This window comes from Crassostrea angulata, chromosome 1 (assembly GCF_025612915.1).
Source record: "Crassostrea angulata isolate pt1a10 chromosome 1, ASM2561291v2, whole genome shotgun sequence".
Lineage (NCBI taxonomy): Eukaryota > Metazoa > Mollusca > Bivalvia > Ostreida > Ostreidae > Magallana > Magallana angulata.
The window spans coordinates 46089637-46101932 of NC_069111.1; the positions used below are offsets into that span (position 1 = coordinate 46089637).

A 12296-nucleotide genomic window follows, 5' to 3' on the forward strand; every position below is an offset into this window, starting at 1 on the left:
CCAATTATCACTATGTGTAAAAAATACGAAAGGATGACTGGAATGAACATAACAATCCCTCCCAACCTATTCATATGTACATCTTTAGCCATTTTAATGACTGTTATTGAGATATACAGTGGCGAATGGGGTGCTGAGAAACAAGAAAGTGTTCAATTGCAAATTGATTCCTTCCTTTAAAATCAGAGTACATGTAAATTGTCGCGTTCTTGCTGAACTTTTTTCACTGGGCAAACTTCAACTTTATTTTTCTTGGAAAAATCAAGGTTACAAATTTTTTCTATCAATCTGTTTACCATACTGAATCTAAGATAACACAACATTGTTCTGGCTTTCGAGAAATAAACAAACAATTTGAAGATTAAAATTTGTGTTATAACTCAGGACTTATGTACCACATCTTACTATAATTTCGAGTCAAACTTGTAGTTTTCTCTCTTTTCTCTATCAACTTTTTCTGCAAAAAGCAATGAATTTTTGGACACTGTTTCAGTCGTTTCTTCCCATTAGGGCTCTATGGTTAATATGAAATTATCTTGCTGTAAACGATAAGTGTAAACTATTTGTTGGCTGTGGATCAAGCTTTATGTGCTGTAAGATTGAAATAAAAAGAACAAGACATTATTCTTGCAGATATGTTTAAGTACACAGATCACAAATTCAAAATACTTTGCAATCTTTAATAAACAAGTTTAATAGTAATCCATCGATATGGTGTTTTTCAGTACATTTGGACCAAATTCTGCATAGTCTTTTGCGATATATTGTCGCCATATGTATTTATAATTGAATATAAATCTTTAATAGTGGATATAGGACTTAAGATATTGCTACGTTAACCGCCGTTTTTCGTAATTGTTTTAATTGAAAAGGGCAGAGGGCTTAAGATTTATTTATTAAGGATTGGACAATGTAAAAATATTTGAATCTACTTTTGTAGTTTCAAAGTTCATTGTATCTAACAGAGTTTAAACGTTTTACATCCTTATGTATCCTTTTTTAATTTCCGTTTTCATACAAACTTATACATCTATGTTCCTCTAAAGGAATTATCTATCATACTGATCAGATCATACTGATCAAGCTGCTCAAAACAATATTTTGAATTGAACCTCATTCGCATGCACTTCTAAGGATGGTTATTGGAATAAACAGAACAAAACTTTACAAGTTCAACGTACGTACATGTTTATCAATATTGGTCACGGTCACTATTGGGATGTCTAATGGAGATCTGGAATGCAGAGAAAATAACACGTAAGTGTGCATATGTTTTTCATATATATAGGATAATTAATCACTTATTTCAAATAGCCAAAATACACCTTTGTTTCAAATTAAAAAAAAAAGACTTGTTCTTTTGCTGCATTTACCTCAATTTTTTTTCATCAATAAAGGTCATCTGTACGATGTTGTTCTGGCTTTCGAGAAATAAATGGCGTATGTAAAGGTAAAAAAGCTATATAGTTAAACAAGTTTCATATGTTTTTGATTTTTTTTCGATAAACAGTTTTTTGTTGTTTTTTTTAAAAACCTTATAATTTTATTGTGCCAAAAAGAATGCATTGGATATTTCGGAGAAGGTTGCAGTCGTTCCTGTCCATCAGGGTTTTATGGGCGGAGTTGTACAACACCGTGTAATTGTTCTGTGAACGAGACCTGAAATCAATTTGTTGGCTGTATATCAAACTTAAGCTTCACTTGTGGTAAGATTAAAACAAACATATCGAAACAATAGTCATTTAACAGCATATTCATAAATTTCAAACAGCGAAAGAAAATGGAAATAATAGTATTTGCACATCTATACGAATAATATTTAGATTTACGAGAAAAAACATATTAGGTCTGGTGGATATTTATTAATTGTCTTTATTACAGCAGTAGTAAGACAATGATAATGGGAGCAGTCTATACCTAATACAATGTCTTGATATGGAAATAAATTAAATAAATGGAAATAGTTGGTTTATAAATAATGTCCGATTACTTTATTCTTCTCCCATATTGTTAGATTAATGAGGATGGATTAGAACAATGGGGGTTTTCTATTGTGTGCTATTATTTCAAACTTTTTTTTCATTCCTATTTTAATCGTTGATTACTTCCTCGTACCAATAGTACCAAGTGCCGTGATTTAACCATAAAATATCTTCCTTCTAGATCGATTTCTGTCAATATTTTGTTACTTAACAATCCTCAGATATTGTTCCAAAGAATGCACACAAATTTGATATTTTCGAAGACTCTACCCTGGAATCATCATTGTTCGTGGAGAGAGAATGTTCATGGCTTTTTGGGTAACCCTTACCAACACTTACATCCTAAAAAATGTATATAAAAGCATTTAAAAAAAATATTCATTAAAGCAATCCCAAACTTGCAACAAAGGAAATTCCGTTCCTTCGAACTAGGAACATTTTAGCTTTCCACGAACATTGGCCCCAACGAATAAAATTAATTACTCGTACACAGAAGTAATTTGTAACTCAATAAAACTGCTCTTAACCATTTTAATGCAAATTTGCCTCATACTTTTCAAATACATCTTTTTTTAACCTTATTTGAGGCTTAGTATTTTAACAAAAAAGGAGTAGTAAGATATTGATCGCATAAATAAGGTACTCTACACATGCATAAGACACAATTCATAAAATGTGAATTATTCAGTCAATTATTTTTAGTAAGGTATTGTTCCTTCTTGGGTATGTATGATGTATCAAAAATGTTTAAATGGTATTTGTATATATATCATTCAAGATAGGAGATTTTAAAATGATTTAAAATACCATGTAATTGGGATGAAGTTGAAGCTATCTTATATGGATTTTGAATTAAAATTGTATACTCATCACCATAGATGATCCTAAAGGTGTAATCAGAAACTTATTTTTGAGGAACGGCGGGTGTGATCGGTCAGCAAAGGATAACCACTACTTCATGAAATCTGTTCTTTCCACTTATTTTTGTAGAGGTCCGTGTTTGCTTTGCTCCTGTTTTGTATTTTTTACTTTGGACTTTTGATTTTGAATACTGTTTGCTATCATTTCATCCCAAACTGTTTGAAAAAAAAGTTTTGTTAATTAGTCGTTTCTATATAATATGAAAGGGATAAGTTTTCCCGTTTTATAAAAAAAAATTCTCACCTTAATGTAGCAAGTTCTCATTATTACTCCTGTCTTCGTTCAGAACCCACTCTTTGTGCCCTTATATATATATATATATATATATATATATATATATATATATATATATATATATATATATATATATATATATATAAAATAAAACGCTGGTTTTATTTATACTTTCATATATATTTACATATTTTCAAGATCAGCAGCAGAATTTAGAGCAACATGACCTCATGTGGCAGTTTTTGATAACCTTGCTCTGTATTCAAGGTTTGATATCTGTTCTCAGCATCAGTTATTCACTAAGGTAAAAAAATTATGTCTATTTTGAATACTAGTAAATACGACTTAGCTACATATAAAATGTTTAAAATAAAACATATTAACAGAATCTATTGTCATTAATTGTCTTACTTAACGTCAATAATTCCTTACAAATCTGCTAGCGTACGATTTGAATCTTTAATATGTTTTGTTTTTATATATCTCATAATATTTTTGATAGAAACAGAATGAAATGGACACACAATCTCAAGATCACAAATTTAGGAAGTTTTAATGGTCGTGTGAAACATTCAGAGAGAAAATGTAAAGTCAACCAAAATAAAGGAAACCATGTGATCTGTAATGATCAACTCTTATCTAGCGGTTCATCGTATGGACAGGTGTCCTCTGGATATAACCATATTCGTTTCCCAAAAGCTGCCTTGGTTGATATTTGTACCGAAGATTACAGCACGACAAAGGAATACAATTTAAGACGCAATAAGTATCTCACTAAACCATGCAAGCCTACTTTCCCAGACATCCACGATGATACGGAACTGTGACGATCTTTGTCAAGATATGTCTGATATGAATGTACAGAACCTCGGTTAAACGATTTTAAAAAATTCTGTAATTGGGACTTTTTAATGAATATGTTTTATTATTTTAATATCATTATTTCTATGTTTTGTAGAAGTGTGGAGTTGATACATTTTATTCATTTTTTATATCAATTTTCTTAAAGAGTATGTTAAAAACAAAACTATTAAAGAATAATGAACAATAAACGGTAAACATATGAAAACCATCATTATGTTGCTTTTGAAAGATAATAACAAGGACAATGCCAGAAAAACTCATAGAGGAACATACTTTTATTCAAATAAACACTGTTTTCATTTAATAAATAATATTTGCAGTAATTAATTCAGATGAAGTTATATTGAAAGAAGGTGTTAAACTCAAGGAGTGTGCAAAATGATCACATTGTAATGTGAAGCAAAACAGGTTTAGGTATTAGATTGTTACTTCCACTACATTTTTTCAAGAAAAATAACACTACTTCAACTCAACGATCTGGCTATTTTGATCACAAATATACATTTGAATAAAATTATGCCGTTGTGCATTACTCAGAAAAATCAAAGCCTACTGAAAGCATCTTCATTATTCAATAGCGTCTGAAAAAAATGTGTGAGTTTTTCAATAGAAGTTTAAACTCATTTTGACTAATAAAGTTAAAAGTTTGCCAAAAATTAGTTTCAGTATTTAATGTTTACAAATCCAGTACTTCAATAGGCATTTACAAGAGTCAGCTAACATTTGTAAGCGAACTACAGAGCTCACGATTCTTTGTCATGTTAACAAGCTTACATCATGTTTATGCTTTATGTTTTCTATTTCAATGTAAAGATTTCAGTTTTAGACGTAAATTAAATCTGAGATGTGCTAGAAACTATTTGGTTAAGCTACATGTAAAATAGAATGAGAAGAAAAAGAAATACCTTGGAAAAGAACTTTTATCGGTATATTCAATCAATGTAAATCAAAAACAAGACACGAGCCTTGTTTACAGGAAAAAGAATTGTGAACTCTGTATCTTTCTTATAACTATACGACTGACACTCAGATTTTGATTGATTATTAGAAATGCATTTCAAAAGCACTTAAGATAATTAAAATAGAAAAATAAAATTTGAAAAAATCGTGATCATGCCCCTGTAAGTTTAGACCAGACTCCACAAAGCATCAGAAAAACATGTACAAAAAAAAATATTTCAAAAAAATCATTCTCGGGTAATTGATAACAAAACATGTAAATGTTAAAGCAGACTATAGTCTCAGGTGAGAAGCACAACATGTTGGCCAAGTGAGAAATAAGAAATTCAGAATGTTGGCTAAGTAGAGATCAACCACAACCATATGTACTGCCATGGTTCCTTATCGACCTAATTACAAGAATGTTTTTTTATCTTTTCTGTTTTACTTCCGCGTTAATTCGGAATTTGTTTCCTTTTTGCATGTGTATGTACATCACTGTTAAATAAAGGCTGGTCAAAGAGATCAGTAAATGCATTAACTCATTTGTGTTATACAATTTTTAGACAGCATGATAAATATTCAACAAATTCATGTGCGTTTATTGTGTATTGTGTCTATTGTGATATCCAGTGGACAATGTTGTAATGGTTTCCGTTGTATATACGGAACATGTACAGGTAAACAACTATATCTTCATTTTTTATATCCACATGATCTGAAACATTTTTAATCGCAATTATTTTAAGATTTGAAAAACTTTTTTCTTTAAATAGAATGTATCGGATATTTTGGAATAGACTGCAGTGCTCCCTGTCCATTCGGTTTTTATGGACAAGGATGTAGAACACAATGCAACTGTTCTGTGTTCGAGATTTGCAATCAGTTTGTTGGTTGTATATCAAACTTCAAGCGTGGTAAGATTAAGATATAAAATGAAAATAATAGTCATTCGGAATAAGGAAACCGTAAGATGAAAAACTTGCGCATTTTATTTTGTGACACACAATTAGATTAATGTAAATAGACTATACTCTATTTTAAATCAATAGAAGAACGTTTAATGATAATTTACCTTGGTTTTATACTTCGATACCACTTTCAATAATTACATGATTGAATTATATGATTTCTTTTCTTTTGAATCAACGCCTACTTACAATTACTCAAGGAAATCATGTTTATACTCTAACATTTTGGTAACGTGTTTTTGTCTGGTCATTTTCTTATTCTTCAAATAAGTTACCTCAACTATTAGTATTTTAAATAGCAGCAGTTAGTAGTCCTAAATTGATCATATACATTGGATAAACTCTGCCACTGAGTCGACTTAAAAGTGTCTGGAAAAATGATAGAAAGATCATTGAATAGCATATGAATGATATTCAGTCACCTTTCCAGACCTTTCAGTTATTCAGCACAGACCAATGTAGAAACTAAAACGTTTTCAACACTAATAATATTTTTTATTCCCAAAAGCTGTCACGGTTGATATTTTTTCTGATGATTATAGGCTCAGTCATATTTGCCAAGGAAAAAAGTAACTGAATAAAACTTTTTTATTGCAGAATTAACGTAGTATAAGGACCTATGCTTTACATAAATATTGTTATAGTAACCTTCAGAGTTTCGCATTTTTTTTGATAACCTATGCAAATGTAATGACAGTTTCATTTTTAGTTCAATATTGACCTCATTGTACCCATCCGAATTTTAAGGTTTAACTTCCGTGTGGATCTTTTCTTATAGTTCCTAGTTCTATTGTTCTCAATAAATTATATATAATTTTGTTAAAACCAATTTCATAAAATATACATACCTCCTGTGTAATGCAAAACACTTTTGAAGATAAGTACGGGAACGAACATGACAAACCTTTGTCAACTCTGCGTATGTATACGTTTAGCCATATTTAAGGCCACTATCGGGATGTAAAGTGACGAATTGATATGCTCCAAAGACAATTAAGTGCTCATATCATTTATTTCAAATATGTTTGATAAATGGTCATATAGTTGGTCCAAAGGTGTATAATATATTTTGTTATATTCAGTTGTATTTACATTCTACTGTGTTTTTCCATTAAATTCCGTGATGTTTAAATGCCTCTAAATGCAACAAGTAGTCAAAGGTCAAATTGACGAGTTTTATTATGACGTCACAAACGTTGAACGCAACGTCACAAGCGAAAATCAAAGTTCACGCTTGTGGCTGTTACTGTGGCTCTTCCATTAATATTAACTTACCCTTAGGATAAGATAGGAATTTTAAGGTATGAAGGTATGAGGCGTTAGCGCGTTACTCAATTTGTATGCACACACCGCTGCAGTTATGTACGAAAGCCGAGAAGGATCATTCGAGATTCGAGATTCGAAATACGAGATTCGAAATACGAGATTCGAGATTCGAAATTCGAGATTCAATCTCGAATCTCGAATGATCCTTCTCGGCTTTCGTAGAAATGTACTTACAGAATTTGGAAAAGGGCTGCAAAATTTTCCTTGTTTAAGTACTTTCTGGGCAATGCTTTTCACATCAACTTTGCTTTTAAATATCCATTATTTAGACAGGGTGGGTAATGCGGGATGATTGCTGTATATGGTATTTTTGCAAGATTTTCTGCATCCTGTATCCGTTTGGTGCTATCAAATCTTAACATTATGTAATATCAACAAATCTCCTTTCTTTAAATTTTGCTTTTAGCTATTTGGTGACTAACATAATACTATCAAAATTACTTCCGATATTTTGTCGTGATCATAGAATAGCACGTACCGTATTTGTCCTTTTTTGCTTTTAGTTTTTCTTATTACAGATAATTTGTTGTCGCAGTTTTAAACTTACCATTGTAATATTAGATTTAATTTAGAAGAGAGTTGATAAATTACACGGAGACATGTAGTTATTAAATTTCTATAAATTATTCTTATTTATTTTTATACTTATTAAAATCATATACAGACTTAAAAACTATAAAAGAATTACATTTGTACTTATCAAATAACTGTTTTACGCTGATGAATTTTTTTAAAAATAAATTCTCAGGATAAATAATACAGATTTTGAAAGGATGCAGAGTATAAAGAGAGCAACGAGCTTGTTATAAGATTTGTAACTATGTGATAATGATTCTAAAGAATAGTCTACTGAAATGTTAAAAAAAGTTCAGTTTATATAGATATTGCCAATTTGCATAACGAGGTTTTAAAGTTTACCTTATTTTTTACTTTCAAATCCATTGATGCAATAATGTAAATATTTGTATCATTTTTCATACCTCAATACAAATAGAACCCAATATCAAATTCCCACCTGTTCATCATTAACTGTTTCCTTTTTCTAAACAAAAATCATGGATTCATTAATGCCACTTTCCTTATACCATCTGTTGGAAATTGTTGTTCATTACATATGTATTTATATTTAATCATCTTTGTCTGTAAGGTATTTATTATAGTTCAACTCTGTTTTTTAAGGTAATGTATTTTTTTTCGAAATTATTATTTACGTGTATTTAACATTTGTTTTGCAATGAGATAGTGAGTAGTTAAGTTTATTGCAAACATCTGACATGTCAGGAAAAGGTATAATCACATGGTCTATCTTTCACATCATTTTTGGGCATTTTTAAACTTTTTATAAAAGATGATATTAGTGTTTTATCCTCAGAACTGGCTTTGAATTGGTAGACAATGTTACCTTTTTTTACAACTACAAATTATAAATATTAAATATTTTAAAGAGATTTGATAACTTATTAAACAATACTGTAACATAAAGTTGGATATTTTGAATCAGCAGTTTTTGCAAATTTATACATACCAATGACCTTTTTTTGCTTGTTAATATTTTGTACAAGCCAACCCCCCCCCCCCCCCACACACACATACACTTTCAATTTGATTCCGACGCCACTCATTTTTTGAGGGGGAAAACTTGTATTAAATACCTACAAAAGGTGTTACCTAAATTCCTCCTGTTTCCGAAGCGGAAAAAATCGACTACTACAAATGGTGGAATCGACTCCCCCATACTCTTTGTTGACTCCCCTGTGTTAGGGGTTGTATATGATGACTGGGGTAAATTAGTAAATAAAATATTTTTAGAAAGTAATCAACATTTTTGTATTTAAACTCTTTAAATGAGTGCGTGATTGTCATTTAAAATTTGCCAGTTTAAGGTATATGTAAATACTATCACATTTCAGCACAGTTACGCCTATTTGGACATTTTCATTTGGACAATACTGTCCACCGTTTAAATACCCAGTTAACTCGAACGTTTATTACTTCTTATTAGAGGTATGAGAAGGTCGTGGGCATTTGCCTCGGCTTATTCCCCCAGATTTTCCCCCCGTCCCTACAGAACGTCAATACCTGTCAGGGAAGAAGGGTTCTTGGGTGCTGAAATATTTCCGACTCCTGTATTTATGAGAAGCCTTTTCCATGTTCATGGGATAATTTATAGAGACTGCTGTTCTACAGTGAGTGAGTGAACTACGGCGGCCCTTTCGACACATCTCTAAAACTACTTATGAATTTATACCTGAGGGTGATCCTCGCAGTTTTACCAATTTATTATCGTCAATGCAGATATGTGCTTTAACTTAACATTGTGAAAGTTTGATATTTATATAATTTGTGTCATTTGAAAACTTAAAATTCTGCATATTGAGTTTATTAAAAGAAACCTCCAATCAGCGTGGACGAGGCCATGGGTCATTTATATTAACAAAGAAAACTTTCGTCTAATGCAGCCTCGATAGACCCGTGCAGCATGTGAACTTTCTACTTCAACTTAGTTCTGGTGGTTGCCGATATACCTATACCTGATTGTAATTGTTCACCTGACGGTTCTTCAATACCACTTGCGCCGGAACCGGGCTGACCAAATAGACTTTATTTCTTCATTTCATTTGTATATTTTTGTTTGTTTGGTTTTTTTTCTTGTTGAATTTTCTGTTTAATTTAATTTTATTTTGTTATTGAATATTTTGTTAAAAATTTCATACTTGTTCTGTTGATTTATGTAAGTTCATCAGGATGCATAATCACACATCCTCACAGTGCAATATGATCATATTGTAATATGGATCAATACAGATTTATATATTACATTGTTACTTCCAATACTTTTTTTCAAGAAAAACAACACTCCTCTCACTCAAGGAACCGGCTACTTTGATTCACAAATATATAGTTGAAGTAAAGATTGAAGTAAAGTTCTAGACCTACATTGAATGTGAGAGATGCTAGGAACTATTTTTTTAAGCAAAAAAAAAAAAAGGAAAAGAAAAGAAAGAGAAAGAGCTTGGAAAAGAACTTATACGGGTATATTAAACCAATGTAAACAAGAACAGGACACGTGTTATACAATTTTGAGACAGTATAGATATAAATGAGATAAACATTCAACAAATTAATGTGCGTTTATTGTGTATTGTGTCTTTTGTGATATCCAGAGACCAAAGATATTGCATTGTAAAGTAAGTGCGCCAAAACAAATTAAGTGTTTTCTCCAATATAAAGGATGAAGAGAGTGTTCTTTAACTTAAAATTTTCTCTAAAGAAGTTAGTAAATACTTTAAATTTTTTGGCAAAAAAAGAAAGGGTCATATTCCATGATGTTGAATATAAAATGAATTATTTTAAAATAGTTCTAGCTACCCTGGACAATGTTGTAGTGGTTTTCGACGCATATACGAAACATGTACAGGTAAACAACTATATCTTCATTTTTTATATACACATGATCTGAAACATTTGTAAGAGCAACTCTTTTATAACTTGAAATACTTTTATCTTTAAATAGAATGTATCGGATATCTTGGAATAGACTGCAGTGCTTCCTGTCCATTCGGTTTTATGGAAAATGATGTAGAACACAATACAACTGTTCTGTTTTCGAGATTTGCAATCAGTTTGTTGGCTGTATATCAAACCTCAAAAATGGTTAGATTAAGATATAAAATGAAAATCATAGTCATTCGGGATAAAGAATTTGCAAGATGCAAAACTTGCGCATATTTTTTGTAACACACAATTAGATTAATGTAATTAGACTATACTTTATTTAAAATCAATGGAACAACGTGTTATGATAATTTACCTTGGTTGTATACCTCAATACCACTTTCTAATCAATATTTACATGGTTGGATTGTGTGGTTTCTTTTGAATCAACACCTACTTGTAATTACTCAAGGAAATCATGTTGGTAACATTTTGGTAACACTTTTTTGTCTTGTCATTTTCTTACTCTTCAAATAAGTTACCTCATCTATTAGTATTTTAAATAGCAGCAATTAGTAGTCCTAAAACTTTGATCATATACATAGGATAAACTCTGCCGCTGAGTCGACTAAAAAGTGTCTGAAAAAATGACTGAATGGCATATGAATGCTATTCAGTCATCTTTCCAGATCTTTCAGTTATTCAGCACCAACCGATGTAGAAACTAAGAAGTTTTCGACACTTATAAATCTTTTTTTTATTCCCAAAAGCTGTCACGGTTGATATTTTTTCTGATGATTATAGGCTCAGTCATATTTGCCAAAGAGAAATGTACCTGAATATTTTTTTTATTGCAGAATTAACGTAGTATACGGGCCTATACTTTACATAAATATTGTAACTTTCAGAGTTTCGCATTTTTTTTAAAAGTGGGTTTTACAATTTATGCGTTTGTTTTATCGATTATCAAATAACTTTAATAACCTATGCAAATGTAATGACAGTTACATTTTTAGTTCAATATTGACCTCATTGTACCCATCCGAATTTTAAGGTTTAACTTTCGTGTGGATCTTTCCTTATATTTCCTAGTTCTATTGACAATATAATTATATATAATTTTGTTAAAACCAATTTCCTAAAATATACCTCCTGTGTAATGCAAAACAGTTTTGAAGATAAGTACGGGAATGAACATGACAAACCTTTGTCAACGTTGCGTATGTATACGTTTAGCCATATTTAAGTTCACTATCGGGATGTATAGTGACGAGTTGATATGCTCCGAAGACAATTAAGTGTTTATCTTATTTATTTCAAATATGTTTAATAAATGGTCATATAGTTGGTCCAAAGGTGTATAATATATTATATAAACACATGTCTTTAAAACCCACAACTAATGATATCAATGTAACCATAACGATTAACACATATCTTATCTACACGATGTTGCTCTGGCTTTCAAGAAATAAATGGAAAATGTGAAGGTAATTAGCTTTACTTCTTAATAGGCTACGCCATTACTTTGTAATATTACCAGACACAATTGCTGCTTTTTTAACTTTTAATGCACTGTTTTTCCAAAACATGAATGCATAGGATTTTTAGGAAAAGATTGCAC

The 12296-nt window shown here is 30.7% G+C and overlaps 1 pseudogene; it reads left to right on the forward strand.

The window, feature by feature from the left end:
• The first annotated feature begins 354 nt into the window (after positions 1-354).
• On the forward strand, positions 355-4693 carry LOC128155856 (uncharacterized; annotated as a pseudogene).
• The last annotated feature ends 7603 nt before the right edge of the window (positions 4694-12296 follow it).